The sequence below is a fragment of the Vombatus ursinus genome, unplaced genomic scaffold, assembly GCF_900497805.2.
Source record: "Vombatus ursinus unplaced genomic scaffold, bare-nosed wombat genome assembly UNPS02010284.1, whole genome shotgun sequence".
In the NCBI taxonomy this organism is placed as follows: domain Eukaryota; kingdom Metazoa; phylum Chordata; class Mammalia; order Diprotodontia; family Vombatidae; genus Vombatus; species Vombatus ursinus.
The window spans coordinates 12,345,074-12,364,498 of NW_020950062.1; the positions used below are offsets into that span (position 1 = coordinate 12,345,074).

At 36.2% G+C, this 19,425-nt stretch overlaps 1 pseudogene; it reads right to left on the reverse strand.

Moving 5' to 3' along the window:
• The window catches only part of LOC114037204, a 103,376-nt pseudogene extending 87,086 nt beyond the window's left edge, over positions 1-16,290 (reverse strand).
• Positions 16,291-19,425: the final 3,135 nt, after the last annotated feature.

A 19,425-nucleotide genomic window follows, 5' to 3' on the forward strand; every position in this document is an offset into this window, starting at 1 on the left:
TGCATCATGATCTGAAAAGGGTGCATTTAATATGCCTTTCTTCATTCGATTGTGAGGTTTTTATGTTCTAGTACATGGTCAATTTTTGTGTATGTGCCATGTACTACTGAGAAAAAAGATATATTCCTTTGTATCCCCATCCAATTTTCTCAAAAACTCAACCGTATGTAACTTTTCTAATATTCTATTCATCTCCTTAACTTCTTTCTTGTTTATTTTGTAGTTAGATTTATCTAGTTCTAAGAGGGGGAAGTTGAGGTCTCCCATTCATATAGTTTTATTACCTATTTCTTCCTGTAACTCCCTTAACTTCTCCTCTAAGAATTTGGATGCTATACCACTTGCTGCATGTATGTTTAGTAATGATATTACTTCACTGTCTATGGTTCCTTTTAGCACGATGTAGCTTCCTTACTTATCTCTTTTAATTAGATCTGTTTTTACTTTTGCTTTGTCTGAGATAAGGATTGCTACCCCTTCTTTTTTTAGTTCAGCTGAAGCATAATATATCCTGCTCCAGTCTTTTACCTTTACTCTGTGTGTATCCCTCTGCTTCAAATGTTTTTTCTTGTAAACAACATATTGTAGGATTATGGTTTTTAATTCACTCTGCTGTCTGCTTCCATTTTACGGGAGAGTTCATCCCATTCACTTTCACAGTTATGGTTACTATCTGTGTCTTTCCATCTTCCCCCCACCATTTATGCTTTTCTCTCTCTCTTTTCTCCCTTTCCCACCTCACCAGAGTTTTTCTTTCGACCACCACCTCCCTCAGTCTTCCTTCCCTTCTATTAGCCTCCTGCTTTTTCTTCCCCTTTACCCTTACTACTTCTTCCCTCTCTTTTATTCATCCCCTCCCTTTGCTTTTCCTTTTACCTTCCTACTTCCTATAGGTAAGTTAGATTTCTATACCTAATTCATTAGGATATTCCCTCTTTGAACCAAATCTGATGAGAGTAAGGTTCAAACAATGCCTATTTCCCTCCCTTCTTTCCTTCTACTGTAAATTTTTTTGCCTTTTCATGGGATGTAATTTTCACTTGTCTACATCCTCCTTTCCTCTTTTCCTGGTACAATTCCTTTTCACCACTTAATTAGATTTTTTATCTTCACATCAAAGTCAAATTATACCCACACCCTCTGTCTATGTATACCCCTTTTAAATGTCATAGTAACAATATAGTTTTCAAGAGTTACAAGTTTCATCTTCTCTTGTAGGGATGTAAACAATTGGCTATTATTAATAACATGTTGCTGTTGTTGCTCTATTTTCTGCTTACCTTTTTGTGTCTCTCTTGAGTTTTGTATTTGAAGATCAAATTTTCTGTTGAGCTATGATCTTTTCTTTAGGAAGGTTTGGAAGTCCCTTATTTTGTTGAATGTCAATCTCCTGAAAGATTATGCTCAGTTTCACTGAATACCTAATCCTTGGTTGTAATCCAAGCTCCTTTACCTTATAGAATATCATATGCCATGCCCTACGGTCTTTTATGCAAGGTCCTGTGGAATCCTGATGGTGGTCTCATCATATTTAAATTGTTTCTTTCTGGCTACTTGCAGCATTTTCTCTTTCACCTGGTAATTTTGGAATATGGCTACAATATTTCTTAGCATTTTCAATTTGGGATCTCTTTCAGGGGATGATCAGTGGACTCTTTCAAAGACTATTTTACTCTCTGCTTCTAGTACCTCAGGGCAGCTTTCTTTGATGATTTCCTGAAAGGTGCTGTCCAGGTTGTTTTTTTCATCATGGTTTTCAAGTAAACCAATAATTTTTAAATTGTCTCTCCTGGATCTATTTTCCAGCTCAGTTGTTTTACCAATGAAATATTTAAGCCTTTTTCTATTTTTTCATTCTTTTGTTTCTGATTGATTTTTGATCTCTCATAGAGTCATTAGCTCCCACTTGCCCAACTCTAATTTTTAATGCATTGTTTTCTTCTTTTGGATTTTGTACCTCCTTTTCCATTTGGCCCATTTTACTTTTTAAGGAGTTTTTCTCTTCAATGAATTTTTGTGCCTCCTTTTCCATTCGGCCAACTGTACTTTTTAAGGAGTTGTTCTCTTCAGTGTACTTTTTTTTCCCTCAGTTGGCCAATTGTGTTTTTTGAGGACTTGTTTTCTGCGGTTAATTTTTGTCCTTCCTTTTCCAAGCTATTGACTCTCTCTTGCATACCTCTCATTTCTTTTGCAACTTTTCTTCTACCTCTCTTATTTGACTTTAAAAATCCTTCTTGAGCTTTTCCAAGAAGACTTTTTGGGCTGGAGACCAGTTCATGTTCAACTTTGAGGTTTCAGATGTGGGTATATTGACAATGTTGTCATCTTTTGAATTTGTGCCTTGATCTTCCATGTCCCCATAATAAAAATCTATGATCGTTATCCATTTCTGCTTTTTGCTTATGGTGTTTGCCTATTTCCTGACTTTCAAAAAAAGTTGAGCTCTCCTGCTATAGTGCAGGGGGCACTGACCCAAGCTTCTTGTGCTGGGAGTCCTAGACCTGGTCACTGGCTTTGTGTGCTGGGGACTCAGATGCTGGCAGTTGGAGGCTGTAGGGTTCTGGCAGCTTACCTGGTGTTGGACTGATGTCAGCAACACTGGAGCTCTCATGGTGGGACTGGGGAGTCTGGCCTCTGAGGGATGCCTGCTCACCTGGGCCTTGCACTCCTTTCTTGGGCTCTTGGTCTCCTGGGCCTTCCAAAGGGATTTTTCGCTATTGGAAGATGTCTGTCAGCCTGGAGGTCTGCCTCCTGAAGTTGTACTTCCTGGAATTGTGCTGATGCACTGGGAGATTTGGCTGCTGGAGAAGGCCATTGCACATGGTGGTTTTCTGAGCTGGTGTTTACTGGTTCCCCTGCCTGTACTGAGGAACTAAGGGGATCCTGATGTTGGTGCTTGCCTGCTCCACTACCCTGGGGCTCAGGATCCTCCCCTGGCATGCTTGGTGGGACTTGCCATTGGTTTGCTGGGACACCTCCCATCCTGTACTGCTCCTCCTCCCTCAGAGCAAGAGGGGTCTTTCTCATTAATCTCCCGTGGGCTACAAGACTGTTGCACCCTATCTTTCTGCTGGCTCTGTGGTTCCAGGGTTTTTTCTGGAACATTTTCTGGGCTTTCTGAGGTCAATAAATGAGGGTGAGAGTAACTTACTTCTTACTCTGCCATCTTGGCTCCCAGAAGCAGAAGTTCAGCTTGGTGTTTTTTTAGATATAAAATACTTTCAGTATGTTAGTAGCAAAGTTGACCTCCTTGCTTGTGTTCTTCTGGGAACTTCCACTTTCAAAAAAAAATACTTTATCAATGTTCCTATCTTTTTTTGTATCACAGTCATCTCTCATCCTTTCACCTAATGAACATTGTCAAGAAATGCAAACATATTGGCCATTTCTGAAAATGTATGTCTCATTTTTGACCTGTAATTCATCAACTCTGTGGAAGCAAGTTTCATCATCAGTCTTCTGGGGTCATGGCTGATCAGCCCATTGACTGGTCTTTCAAAGTAATTTATCTTCTCAATTTTTAGTCCTTGCATAAATTATTCTCCTGGTTCTACTCATCTCACTCTGCATCAGTTCATAAAAGTAAGTTTCCCCATTTTTTCTGAATCAGTTTCATAACCTATTACATCACAATATTCCATTACATAATTGTAATACCATAGTTTGTTTAGTCACTCATCTGATGGTTATCTCTAATTTTCAGCTCTTTGTTACAACAAAAAGTGCTACTATAAACTTCTTCATATAGATAACGCCTACATATAGAAACTCCTACATATAGATACTTTCCATCTTTGATGTAAAAGCCTAGCTAATAGTGATACTGCTGTGACAACAATATCTATACTTTAGAGATTTTGGTGATATAATTATAAACTACTTTCCAGAATAGCTATAAAGGTTCACAGCTCCACTAATATTGTTTTAGTACGACTGTTCTGTATCCCTCCCATAATCATCATTTTTATTTTTTATCATCTTTGCCAATCTAAAGCATCACCATTTATTTGGAAAACTCTAGAAGACAATGATGTCACACATTCTACTAACATAAATCAGTCAAATCTAGAGTATTTCAGATATTCAGTTCTCAGATTTCATCAACATAGTATCTCCAAATAGTCAAATATTGATTGTAATAGTTTAAGGCTTCAAAAGTCAAATCATGTTAATACAGAGGTATACATAGAAAACTACATGAAAACATAATTAAATCATCATCCCTGATTTTCCTCTAGGTACCTTCAGTTTCTACATGATCAATGTGCACAAAGAGAACCAACACAGATAGTAAACCTAACACCCATCTCCACTTTACATGGGGAAGAATCTGTGAAATTTCCAAATAGATGAGTGAGGGTGGGGTGGAGTTGTGGTCAGAGTAGAGAGATAATGTCAGAGGAGTTGATTAACAGAGAAAGGAAAGCCATTCTTATTCAAGTGACCACTACATGAAACTGAAGTAGATCAGCACTCAAAAGGAAATTTAGTTAATCATTCACTTATAGCCAATGCACAATGCTACTAAAAAAGAAAATTGACAAATATTTCTGAGAAAGCTATCAGGCTTCACGTGAATGTACTGCTGGGGTACTCTCACATTATTCTTACCTAGGAAGACTTACCTGTCCTCCCTGAATCATGTTCCACTTCAGGTCAATTAGCAGCTGAGTGATTCTAATCAATATCTTTATTTAAATACACACTGTTGTGTTACACAAAACGTACATTATTAGAAAACATTATTGTGCAACAATTAGTAATTTTCTCAATTATGAACATAAACCATATGCTAATGAACCATTCCAATTTGATTCACAAGTCTCCACACTCCAGGAAATATTTAGCATTCATTTCAGATAAATCAGTAACACTTAAAGTTCAGGTACATTGTGTTTAGTGTGAGAAACCAGGAAAAAAAGTTACTATAGCCTGCATAGAACTGTGAAGAGGAAAAAAGACAGACGAATTTACTATTTAATAAAAATTAAAGAACCTGTGAATTATTCTAATGATATATAATGTCCACCCCTTGGTTAATCACCTGTTTACCTACATTTGTTGGTAAATCCAGTCTGTAAATTGGTCTGTAAGTTGGTAAAACCAGTCAGGTTTCTGTAAACTCCAAGTCTTTTTGCCTTGGCACATCCAGATCCCCAGCTTGTATCACCACCCAACTACCATGCTGAATTTTCCTCAGTGACTAAAGGACCCCTACTCTCACTCTGATAGGAATCAATTTTCCCTCTGAGAAAACCAGCACAAATCATGCCAGGAGTGTTATTGTAGACATATTGGCTATTACATATCCAAGGTTCTATTATGGTATCATAACTTCATTCAACATGTCTGAAGTCCTATCTTTTTCATGGGTTGTACCCCATCCTCATATCCAGCATGACTGAGTGGGTTCAAACATCATTCCTTGATTAGGCAAACATGCTGGTCTTATTTTTTGTTCATTAAATATGAATAGTGTTTGAAACTTCATAAGAGCAACATCATTTTTTTGTATTAGAATTATAATTTGGATGAGAAATTATTTTTGCACTTTATATTCACTTCCGTAGAACATCACAGACTCCTTCAAAATTCCTGCAAATGTTGTCCAATACTGGGGATTGGAAAGTTCTTCCATACATTCAGGAGTGATAATAGAGCCACCACAGATATGGACACCTTGGACATGAAGGTTGACTTGCCATGGCCATTCCCCTAGAGCAGCATTTGTCCCACCTACAATCCTGTTCAATCTATTCACCTTCATTGCTGTGCCACATTCTATGAATCAGAGAGATACCACTGTTTTTGAGAAACAGACATTACTGTAGTAGAGTTTTTCATGTAAATCTACATTTCCAGCACTCAGGTTCAACTTCATATTGCTTGTGGTACCACTATTATTTGTTATTCCTTGACTAGAGTGAAAACTATCAATGTTACACCTCATGTCTTTGCATGGTATCTTTCCATGGTAATCATTCTAATCATTCTGGCACACAGGATTGTTGTGAGTTGAGTAAACCTGAAGGATAAATTTTGATCCATAGAGGTTAACACAGTGGTTCTCATCTTCACCGCTGGCATAATGTGATATTCCATCATACCAATTAATTGGACTGATACAAATTCTTGAGGCTCCACATTCTATTCCAGAATTTGGACAGCTATTTTTCACGAACTTTCAAAGAAAGATAGTTGCAATCACAGCAGCAATGTGTATTACCCCAATGCTAATAGCAACACATATGATTTTCTTAACCCTTGAAGTAAACACTATCCCAGATGGAGATCTTGGCTATAAATGGACTGCTGCTGGTGTTGAAGTATAAGTAAGAACTCTTGTGATGTATTATGGCACTACTGAAGGACAGTAAGGAACTGGGTAGGGTACATAAGCAATAGTATTCACAAGATGTTCTGGGGGCTAGTTTTCTGGTTTTCATAGCGCCCTGAATTTAAAGGTATTTTGGTTTTAACAGCAACAGTATCAGACTATCTAAAGTTTTTTGGAGAATTTTTTTTTTTAGGCAATTGGGGTTAAGTGACTTGCCCAGGGTCACACAGCTAGTAAGTGTCAAGTGTTTGGTCTGAGGCTGGATTTGAATTCAGGTCCTCCTGACTTCAGGGCCAGTGCTCTATCCTCTGTGCCATCTAGCTGCCCTGAGAATTCTTAATAACATAACATTCATGGCATATTTGCCTACTGAAATTTTCCACAAAGAAAGAACCAGCTCAGCCAGAAAATCTAGTTCTCATCCTCAGTGCTAATCTAGAGGTAACTAATAAGCTTTAAATTCTTAAGAATAGCTAGGAGCTTTTATGTGTCCTCTACTCTGCCTTTAATAAATACTTACAGAATCATCTCCAGAGAGCAGAGAGTTTTTTACTTTCCCTTGTATCCCCAACACAACACAATGATTGGCACATAACTGGCACCAAAGAAATGAAGTGACTTGTCCAAGATCATACAATGAGTGGCCAAGCCAGGACTTGAATATAAAAGTCCACATGTTTCCTCATAGAAGTACATCTTTCTTATTTGTCTTCTTCATTGATTTCAATATGTGGAAAATAAAAGCTATTCAAGAAAAATAATATTCAGGAAAATTATCTGGGAATTTTAGTGGATTGAAAATCTCTCTATGAGTCAGAAATGTGATATGGCAGCCAAAAGCTAATGGAATCTTGTCTACATTAAAAGAGATCTAGCTTCCAGGAACAAGTCTCCATGTATTCTGCCCTAGGAAAACAGCAATAGGAATCTTGTATTTCTGCTTGGAACCCCAAAGTTTAAAAAGGACATTGCTAAGATGGAGAGTCCAGTGGAAGGTGAGGGGTCATAAGTTCATGTCATATTGGGACTAATCAAAGGAAGTTGGCATTTTTATCCTGAAGAAGAGAAGACACAGGAGGGGCATGATAGCTGTCTTCAATATTTGAAAAGCTGTCATGGACAAGAAGAATTTAGAATTATATTGTTTGACCCCAGAAGACAGAACCAGAAGCAACAGAGTGGAAATTTCAGAGACAAATTTAAGTTTGATGTCAGGAAAGACTTCATAAGCATTAGAGCTATCCAAAAGTAGAATAGGCTGACTAGAGAAATGATGAGCTCCCTCTCTCAGATTGCTCCTCTTCATGAACAGTATCAATGACTACTTGTCAGGTATGTTATAAAGGCAATTCCTTTCATATTTATATCAGACTGTGTCCATTTAGGTGTCACACCTCTCAAAGTCAGTGATTTTGATTCTATGATTCACCTATGTCTATACACAAAGTAAAATGTAAGTAAGAGAAGAATCCGATGCTTTGAGTCTTCTGGTTATTTTCATCCCAAAGTTTTTTTTTTTTCATTTAATCTAAATTTGTGATAATTGCATCAATTCTCACTTTGTGTCATTTTTCTCCAAGTCCTTGTGTTGTGCTAAATTTTATAATGCCTCTCTTCTCTATCCATTTTGGGTTTTTGTTAACATAAAATGCTTTTACAATAATTAATACAATTATAATTGCATTAATTCCCTTCACTGCCTTAGAGTAGATAGTGAGAAAAACTGCAGTAAAAGAGGAAGAACATGGGACATCTAGGTGGTGCATTGGATAGAGCACCAGCCCTGGAGTCAGGAGGACCTGAGTTCAAATCTGACCTCAGACACTTGACACTTAGTAGCTGTGTGACCCTAGGCAAGTCACTTAGCCCTAATTGCTTTGCAAAAATAAAAAAGAAGAAGAAGAAGAGGAATAACACTGGAATTAGATCTTGAAAACCTAGTTTTCAAGTCCCAGTTTTTACATTTATCATATTAGCTTTGGGAATTTTGGTAGTACTCACTTTGCTTCAGTTTTCTCATCTGAAAAAAATGGAAATGACTATTTTACTACCTCATAAAAGGTGAAATTTATATGGTTTATATAATGCTTTAAGGTTTGCAAATTGCAATGGCATCTCATTGAATCCTCCAACTCATCCTGTAGAATAATGCTATACTTAACATTATATATATTATATACTTAATATATAATAATATGTGTATATATATTTAATATATAATAATATGTATATGTATTTATACACACACTCAATTATCCCTATTATACAGGTGAGGGAAATGAGGAACAATAAAGTTAATTAATTTGTCCAGGGTCACGTGGCAGAGAGAATGGGATTCAAACTCAGGTTTTCCTAATTCCAAGTTCAACATTCTTCCTGGTACAGGCTGCCGTCCTCGTCATCACAGGATTTTATCAAATATGCAAAGTATTTTAATAAAAAGCACTATAAACACCTAAATTAGATTGGCACAAAGTAAATATCTTTGGGCTCAATCAATTCTTGAAGACATTCTGTTGTCAAAAAAATATGTTGCAATCTGTGGCCATGAAAGGACTATGTACACCAGTGAAATCACATTGAGATATTGTTATGAAGGAATAAGTAATTTGTGTTGTTTGTGTCATAATAACGTTAAACTCAGTCAAAAAACACTGTCAATCAGGCGTTTTATTTAAGTACAAATTTTTGAACTTTAAGCCTTTAGGTTATTTAACCAATTTTTCTTAAAATGTGGTATTGTTACAAGAATTTTGATGAGTTTTAGAATTACATTAAAGCCAGCAGATGTATTTATAAAAGAGAAAGTTGAATTTACATGAATTTGATGTACTAATGTACTTTTAAATTTCACTGGCTTCTCTTTTATTTTCCATTTTTGTCAGCATTTTCCCAGAACTGTATAAAAATATATATCTGGGCACAGATGTTTCAACTGTGCAGAAGTCCTAATATTTAAATAAACAGATGGTGTGCAGCAGTTGGAATAGATGTGATCATTTACAACATATATAACTAGCTTATCTGTAAACTACCATCACTCCGTTCTAAAGAAAAAGTATACAGTTTTCAAAATTAGTAGTTTCCTCATAAATACAGGAGACCTTTCACATTTAGAGAATACCTTATACAGCTCAGCACCAATATAAAAATCCATGAATATCATACTGTATTGATAGCAAAGAACAGGGAAGAGGTGGGGGGGAGGTCATGGTGGTGGTAGTGGTGGTAGTGGTGGTGGTAGTAGAGGTAAGAAGGACACCAAATAATCTAATGGACTGAAATGACTATTCCTCTTTCTTTTTTTTTTTTTTTTATTTCCCTCTTCTACTCAGGTTCTCCCAGAGTGTGGTGGAGAGAATATCATGGTAACATAGCACTTAGAGGGGATCTTATGGATGACATAGTCCCATTCCTCCTTCCACCTTCCATTTTACAGATGAAGAAACTGAAGTTTAGGGAGATTAAGAGATTTATTGAAGGTCACCCAGATAGCAAGTAGTAGAGGTAGTGTTGAAGCATTTAACTATGGTGACCATAATTTGGATGGAGGAAAGAGAGGCCAGACTAAGGAAAGGAGAAAGCTGAACAGATTCCAGGTTAAAAAGAGAGGATGAAGAAAAGTTTTGGGGGTCAGGGTAGTGGGGAAAGATAGCAAGGATAGAAATTTTAATTAGAGGAGACCTTAAAATCACAATGGCACTAAAACCCTGGAGAAAGTAAGAAGGTCAGTATAGTTAAGAAAGAAGGACTTGAATCAGATGATAAATACAGAGGGTGGTGAAACTAAAGAAGAGAGAAGAGCAGTAAATGTCAGTGAAGAGTAAGAAAACCAACATCTCCTTCTTTCTCTTTTGCAGAGAAGGTTTGTTGTTGGTGGTGGTGGTGAGTGGTTTTTTCAGTCATAGTTGACTCTTCCTGACCCCATTTGGGGTTTTCTTAGCAAAAATACTGAAGTGATGTGCCATTTCCTTCTCCAGTTCATTTTACAGATGAGGAAACTGAGGCAAACAACCTTAAGTGACTTGTCCTGGGTCACACAGATAGTGTCTGATGTCACCTTTGAACTCACATCTTCCTGAATTGAGGTCTTATGCTTTATCACTGCATCATTTAGCTACCCATGCAGATAAGGTTAGAGAGAAAGGAACCAACTCAGACAGGGTGGTAAGAGATAAAATGTCTTCTGGACAGAGCTAAGATTCTGTGACTAGCAAAAGATAGAAAGATTATAAGAGGAAGACATATAGAATAAAGGTGAGCTTATTAGTAATTGAATTAGGTTCTAGAGAGCACAGTATAATAAGAGGACAAAGGAAGATGAAGCCTGTAGTTAAGGATTACCTAGAAATAAATCAAGCACTTACAAGCAGAAACAAAGTAAAAAGTGTTTTCACCTTGACAGATGGTGACTCAATAACAGGGATTAGAAAAACAGGTGGTGTGAATTTGCTCTCCATGGAAAGGGAAAATTGTGAATTGATGAAGCCCCTCTGAGTCCTGTGACCCAATCCAGTGGGCATATTTTAGTATCTACTATGGGTCAGGCACTGGGCACAATGCCCTGAGGGTACAAAGACAAAAGAACAAACAAACCCTACCTCAGGGAGCTGATATTTACTGGGAGGATAGGAGACATAAAACATGCATAGTATTATTTTGATGAAGGGAAAGCATCAACAGGTAGGAGCATAAGGAATAACTTCCAATAGGAGGTGGCTTGAAGAAAGCCTGGTATTCTAAAGGATAGGGATAGGGAGGTCATATGTTCCATGCATGTACCTATGCAAAGGTACACAGGTAATTAATGAAATGCCACCTTGAATTCATTGTAATTATTTCCTTAATATAGTGAAGTTTTTCTAAACCTAGTCATAACTTCCCAATGGAATACTTGTGTTAATGGAAAAGCATTATTTTATTTACAGTTATGTGGGCTGGGATCCCTAACAGAAATGTACTATCTATGTGACCCAGAACAAATCACATCCTCTCTGAGTGTCAGTCTTCTCAAATATAAAATATGAATGATGCTTATAATACCTGACATAGAAGTTTCTTGTCTAGAAAGTGCTATATAAATTTGAGATTTGCTGCCATTTAGGGACCAGATACGCAACTGTGCAAGATAGATGTTCATTGTTTGAGAAGATGAAGGAGGCTTGGAATCCAAGATCTTTGATGTGTCAGGATAGACATGGGGCATTGATTTTGTGGCATATTCTTACACCAAAGCACACAGAAGTGGTAAGTTTTTATCTTCTCTCTGGCAATTGGTTCTAGGTTAATGCTCTATTTCAGGCTCTATGTAATGCAGCTCTGTGCCTGGTAGCTCCCATCTGTGCCAAGCAAATCAATGGGCCTTCATGGTCTTATGGGGAATGGTGCCAGAACAATGGACCAGATATTAATGATAGTAAGCAGGACTCACTTATGAAGTCTTCTAATGCAAGAAAATGTATAGAAAACTTTTGCTTTCCTTCAACGTGGGTGGTCTTTAGTCTCCTGGTCATGTGAAAAGAGAGGACAGACCTCTCCATGGGTTATCCCATTTTGAAAGAAAAGTTTGCTAACTTTAATATCTTTCAAATTGTAGAATTAGAAGAGAATATTTTTAAAGCATGGTGGGCTGCAGCATTTATTTCTTACTGAAAGGAGGTATGGTATAGCTTTGAAGACACTGAACTTGGAATCAGGAAGAACTGCATTCAAATTCCTCTTTAGAAACTTCTTTTGTGTAACTGGACAAGTCATTGATTTTGTTAATTATTTCTCAATTGTATTTTAATTACATTAAATTGGTCTGCACTGGAGAGTATTACAGCTATAAAGTAACCTTCAGATTATGTGTTTGACACCTCTGAAAGGGATGAGGTAACAGCCAGGAATTGGCTGACGTGTGAAATTATAGGATTTTTGATGCCCAAAGTTGAAAGGCACCTTAGAGGCCAACCTCTCCAACCCCTATCTCTAGCATGAATTCCCACTGTCCCTGGCAGGATATTATATAGTCTCCAGCTAAAGAACTCCAGTGACAAACCATCACATGGCAGGTTATTTCATTTTTGAACAGTTTTTTTTTTTAAGAAATATTTCTTTATATTCAGCTGAAAATGACCCAATTGGAACTAATACTGATTAGGCCCTAGTTCTGCCCTCTAGTGTCAAGAATAAGTTTAATCCATTTTCCACACAACATCTCTTCAAATACTTAAAAACAAATGCCATATCCCTCTGGAATCTATCTTTCTACAAATTAAATGCTCTAGTTTCTTATGGTTTTGTTGTTTAGTCATGTCCCCATGGACAATAGCATGCCATGGAGTTTTCTTGGCAAAGATACTAGAGGTAGCTTACCATGTCTTTCCCAGTGGACTAAGGCAAACAGAGGTTGAGTGCTTTGTCCAGGGTCACAAAGCTAGTAAGTGTCCGAGACCCATTTTGAATTCAGGTCTATCCTGACTGCAAGCCTAGCTCTCTATTCACTGAGCCTGCCAGTTACTTTCTATTTTCTTATACAATTCCTTAAATGATATGCTTTTTAATCAGCTCCCTATTCTGTCTTCTTTGTCTATCTCTTTGAGGAATGCTGGTAAATGTTTAACTATTGGTTCTCCAAACAACATATTTTCAATTTTAATCTGAATTATTAACAATTTTTTCATCATTTTCTTAAGTTTAGGCAACCGGGAAAAAGTAGAAAAAAAAATCTGACATACAGAATTTGGTGATTTCTTTGGAGCAAACACTCCCAATGAAAATTTTACAATCTGCTATCAAGCTGACTCCAGGACTCCACTTTCAATCTCAAATTGCAGAACTGAATACAGTAATGAAGATGTTGACTAGCTATGTGAGAATCCACTAGGGGTGAGAGGTGGGGAAGAAGTTATCATCTCTATCTATCTAGGCATTTTATTTCAGATAATTATATCCTGATACATAAGGGCTTAATAATTTTTAAAAAGACTATGAGTACCATAAGTTTAAAAATGCCAGAATAGGTTGTTTTGGCGAGTTAGTCTTTTTTCAATAGTGTTTTATTTTTCCCCAATTACATGTCAACACAATTTTTAGCATTTATTTTAAAAGATTTTGAGTTCCAAGTTTTTCTCCCTTCCTCCCTCCCCTCTGCTCTCCCAAAAATGGTAGGCAATTTGATATAGGCTATATGTATGCTATCCTGTAAAACAAATTTCCAAATTAGTCACAGTTGTGAAAGAAGAAACAGATCAAAAGGTGAACAAACATTAAAAAGAATAAAATAAATGAAAATATTATGTTTTGATCAGCATTCAGAGTCCATCAGTTCTTTATCTGGATGTGGATAGTATTTTCCTTCCTGAGTCCTTTGTACTTGTCTTGTATCATTGTGTGACTGAGAAGAGCTGAGTCATTCATGGTTGATCATCATACAATGTTGCTGATACTGTGTACAATGTTTTCCTGGTTGTGCTCATTTCACTTTGCATCAGTTGATACAAGTCCTGCTTGCCCATTAGTATTCTATTACATTCATATACCAGTTTGTTCAGCCATTCCCCAATTGATAGGCATCCCCTCAATTTTCCATATTTTGCGAGCATGAAAAGGGCTGCTCCAAAAATTTTGTACATGTATGTCTTTTTTTCCCTTTTTTATCTCTTTGTGATATAGACCTACTAGTGGTATTGCTGGATCAAAGGATATGCAATTATAGAGCCCTTTGGGCATAGCTTCAAATTGCTTTCCAGAATGGTTGGATGAGTTCACAACTCCACCAATAATGCATTAGTGACTCCATTTTTCCTACATCCAACATTTATCATGTTCCTTTTTTTGTCATATTAGCCAATCTGATAGATGTGAGATGGTACCTCAGAGTTATTTTAATTTGTATTTCTCTAATCAATAGTGATTTAGAATACTTCTTCATATGCCTATAGATAGTTTTGATTTCTTCATCTGAAAACTGCAAGTTCATATCTTTTGACCATTTATCAATTGGGGAATGGTTTATATTCTTATGAATTTGGCTCAGTTCTCTATATGTTTGAGAAATGAGAAGGATTCTGGTTTGTGATCCACTCTGCTATCCACTTCCATTTTATGGGAGAGTTCATCCCATTCACATTCATGGTTATGATTACTATCTGTGTGTTTCCCTCCATACTATTTTTCTTCCTGTTTGTCCTCTCCATTCACTCTTTGCCTCTTTGACAGTGTTTTGCTTCTATCTACCACCTCCCCTGGTCTACCTTCTCTTCTGTCAGTCTCCCCACCTTTTACTTAATTTGTTCCCCTCCTACTTTCCTGTGGGGTAAAATAGATTTCTATATTCAACCAATAGTGCATAATATGCCCTCTTTGAGGCAATACTCAAAGTTCAAGTGATGGCCATTTCCCACCCTCCCATCTTTCTGTCCACTGTAATAAGGTTTTTGCACCAACTCATGTGAAATAATTTACCCCATTCTAGCTCTCCCTTCCTTCTGCACCCAGTGTACTCCTCTTTCTCATCCTTTAATTATTTTTACATTTCCTCAAAATCACTTTAAGCTGCTGGTCTGGCAGTGTCTTTGTATATTTCGTTTAGTTGTACTATTGGTGGTACAATTTTTAAGAATTACCATTATCATCTTCCCATGTAGGGATGTAAACAATTCAGCTCCATTAAATCCTTTATGTTTTATGTTTTCTTTTCTGTTTTTACTTTTTTAGGCTTTTCTTGGGTCTTGATACTGGAGATCAAATTTTTTGTTCAGTTCTGATCTTCTTACGAAAGCTTGAAAGCCTTCTATTTCATTGAATGACCATTTTTCTCTTGAAGTACTATGCTTAATTTTGTCATGTAGGTGATTCTTGTAGTCTTAGATCCTTTGCTTTCCAGAATATGATGTTCCATAACCTATGATCCTTTAATGTTGCAGCTGCTAAGTCCTGTGTAACCCTGATTGTGGCTCCCCAATATATGAATTGTTTCTTTCTAGCCACTTGCAATTTTTTTTTCTTGACCTAATAGTTCTGAAATTTGGCTATAATGTTCCCTGGAGTTTTTATTTTGGGATCTCTTTCCTGAAGTGATAGGTGAATTCTTTCAATGCTTATTTTGCCCTCTGGCTCTAGGATATCAGAACAGTTTTCCCTGATAATTTCTTGAAAGATGCTGTCCAGGCCCTCCATTTGATTATGTCTTTCAGGCAGTCTAATGGTTCTGATATCTCTCCTCAATCTATTTTCCAGGACAGTTGTTTTTCCAATAAAGTATTTTACATTTTCTTCTATTTTTTTCATTCTTTTGAATTTGTTTGCTTGATATTTTTATGTCTCATAGAGCCATTGGCTTCCACTTGCTCAATTCTAACTCTTAAGGGGTTGTTTTCCTCAGTTATCTTTTGTACTTCCTTTTCCATTTGGTTAATTCTACTTTTTAAGCAGTTGTTTTTCCAAGCTATTGACTCTTTTTTTTCATAATTCTTTTGGATCACTACCATTTCTTTTCCCAATTTTTCTTCTACCTCTCTTACATGAGCCTTAAGCTCCCTTTTGAACTGTTCTGTGAGTTCTTTCTGAGCTTGAGACCACTTCCTATTTTTCTTTGGGGCTTTACCTGTCAGTATTTTGACATTGTTTTCCTCTTTTGAGTTTGTGTCTTGATTTTCCCTATTAACATAACTTTCTATAGTAAGATTCTTTTTTATTCTTGTTTTTTGTGCCAGTGTCTACAGGCCTTGGCTGTTTACCTGGTGTTGCACTGATGTTGTCCTGAGGCCCATGGGGAATCCTTGCTGTGCTGAGTGGGTAGGTTGGGGGGTGGCTGATGTTGCTGGTGGCTGTAGGCGTCTAACAGCTTACCTCATGCTGAACCACGATTCTAGTCCTGGTGTTTGGCATATGTTGAGACTGGTGTGTTTCTGCATTTCCCCAGGTCTACAATGAAGCTTGTGGTGGTCTGGCTGCTGGAGTTTGCCCATTCCCTTGGCTGTGCTGAGGCATGTGGAGGTTCCTGGCATTTGAATTTGTCTGCTCCACTGCACTGGGGCTCAGGATCTCCTGCTCATTTCCCGAGGTGGAACTTGCTGCTGGCTTGCTAGGATGCCTCCTCTTCTGGATTTTGCTCCTATTTTACCAGAGTGAGATAGTCCTTTCCTGCCAAGTTGCCAAGTTTCCAAGTTTCTTGGGCTAAAAGATTGCTTCACCTTATCTTTTTTCTGATTCTATTTTTCCAAGATTCATTTGGGGGCACTATTTTCTGGTTGTTTGGAGGTGAATATGGGTGAGTTATAGTGATTTACTGCTTACTCCACCATCTAGGCTCCCAGAAGTCCCCTTGGCAAGGGACTCTTAAGGAAGTTTCTGAGCAATATTTTCTTTTACTTTTATAAATCCTTGAATCCATAATAAAGTGGTTTTGTGGTAGTCAAGAAAACTAATATGAGATATTCTTGGAAGGTTTTCATGGGTAATAGGAAGGATATCTTTTTTCCATCCCTAATCAGGCAGAAAGTTCAAATTCTTGAATGCTAGTAAAATAATTTGACACATTACTCATAATTCTACCTGAGAAGTTTGGATTCAAATTATTGACATTACCACATGAGTTCAACTCTCAAAGTCTGCCTGTCTACAAGCTAATACAACCAAATCCCTGAAGGGATTCTTAATATGTCTCATATATGTATATATAGGTTCAAATTGCTCTGATTTTATAATCAATTTTATATTTTCTTCTATTTTTTCCTATGATGAATATAAATAAATTAGGAAATACTTTTATTTGGTAACACTGATAACAAATTATGTTCTCAAAGTAAAAAAAAAATAATCCAAGAAAGAATTATATTCCAAATGTTACTGTCAGATAAAAATATGCTATCTTTAAAATGTTAATTAAGGTCAAGTTCTTTGCCCTGTATATCTATGAGAAAGCTAAATAAAAAGACATAAATAATTTTGTTTAATTGAACTGAGAAATGGCAATTAAGTGAATTCTAGGACAAATGAGGATGAGCTTAAAACCCTGAAGATAAATAAAACTCTGGAATAGTTCATTATCATTTCTGTCTTATCAAAAACTATAATACCAAGAATTGTTATAATTAGCTGAAAAGATCAGCTCACAAATTAACATATTTTAAAGAACATAGCTTTTTCAAACTCACATCAAAATAGAAACATCAATGACAAAGAAATTTTGGCATATTATAAGAACTCAGTTACTCCCTTATGCCAATTTTCTTCTTATTATCTCTTGGCTTTATTTCTGAACTTTTTATATAGGTTACTCAATGTTTACTTTTCTCATTTGTATAGTACTAGAATTCTTCAGATTCTAATAATGTAATTCTATATACTAGGATTAGTCTTCTAATTTAGTTAGTGAAGACTTCCAAAAACTCCAGGGTATTTTACTAGGTGTTACAAGGCATATCTATATGGACAGTCAACATAGATGATAAGGTTGATGCTTGTATTTTTAGAGCTAGCTCAGCATATGGGAGGCTGTGAAAGAAAGTATGAGAGAGAAGAGGTATTAGGTTATATACCAAACTGAAGGTCTACATAGCTACCCTGCTTACTGTTTTATGCCTGTGAATCCTGGAAAGTCTATTCAAGTGCCATACCAGAAAACTGTAATGTTTCCTTTTAAATTGCCTCAGGAAAATCCTGAAGATTAGCTGGACAGAAAAGGTATTGGACATCGAGGTTTTCTCAAGAGCTGAACTGCCCAACATTCAAACTTTATATCAGATAGTACAACTCTGATGAGCTGGCCACGTAGTTCAAATGCCAATGTAGCATGTTCTGAACTCATAATGGACTAATCAGTCACAGCCAAACAGACCATACCCTTACTCCAAGTTGTGATGTCATTGGTCTTCTTTGAAAAAAAAAATGAAAGGCTAACAAGGTGTACAAAAGACAAAAACAAAAATCTGAGTCTCTTGAGAGCTCAGTTGATAGTAATCAGCTTAAAATGATGGCAATTAATTATTCTCTATTTAAAAAAATTTATATTAAATATTATCTTAATAATATTTCCTGACATGCTATATTACAATCTTACAATATAGTTGTGAGGTTATCAAAGATGTTAAGTTTATCTCTGACTTAGTTCTAAATTGAATTTTCTGCAACTTTTTCCAAAGAAAAAGAAGGGAGAAATTGTGTTGCTTCTCAATCTGAATGCCTTTATTTGGCTATGTATTAAGTAACTGATAAGTTTTACCAATTATACCCTGCTGTCCTACATTCAGAGTACAATAGGTCAGCTATAATAAGGGACAGATCAAATAGTAGCTATATAAAGGTTGACTGAAATGAATTCTTTTTTTCTATAATGAAACAGTTTGTCTTCTCTAATTAAACTTTTTTAGTACTGCACTATAGGATGGCAACACTTTTTTTAAGGAATTTCTTCATGACTGGGTGATGTCCATTTCATAGTGGAAAAGTAATTTCACAGCATCAATAGAGCTAAGGCTGGGAGATACAGCAAAGACCAGTTGGTGTAGAGATTCTTAACTTTCTTATGTCAGTGAACTTTTTGCAGTCTAGTGAAGCCTATCAATCCCATCTCAGAATAATATTTTTCAATGCATAAAACAAAATACATAGAATTACAAAGGAAATCAAATATATTAAAATATATTTATTACTATATGTGTATCTATATTTATTTGTAATACTATACTATACATATCTAGTATTTATTACTATATGTGTGTATCTATATATGCATGTGTGTATGTATATATCAAAATGTATATGTTTAATTTGCCCTGTATATATATACACATATGTATATGTATATGTAATATATATGTTTATGAACCCCTGATTTAATCTAGCCTACTTATTTTACAGACAAGGAAGCTTTGTTGTACACACCATTCTGAAAGCAACTTTTTCTTAGTTAAGATTCAATGCTGGGATGAAATGAGGCACTTGTGAGTCAATGAATATCCAACAGAGGAGGAAATTTACTTTGCTTGAAAATAGCAAGGTTAGCCAACAAGTAGATAGATAGATATAGATATATGCATATATATATATTTGTATACATATATATATACATACAAATATACACATACACAGATATAGATAGT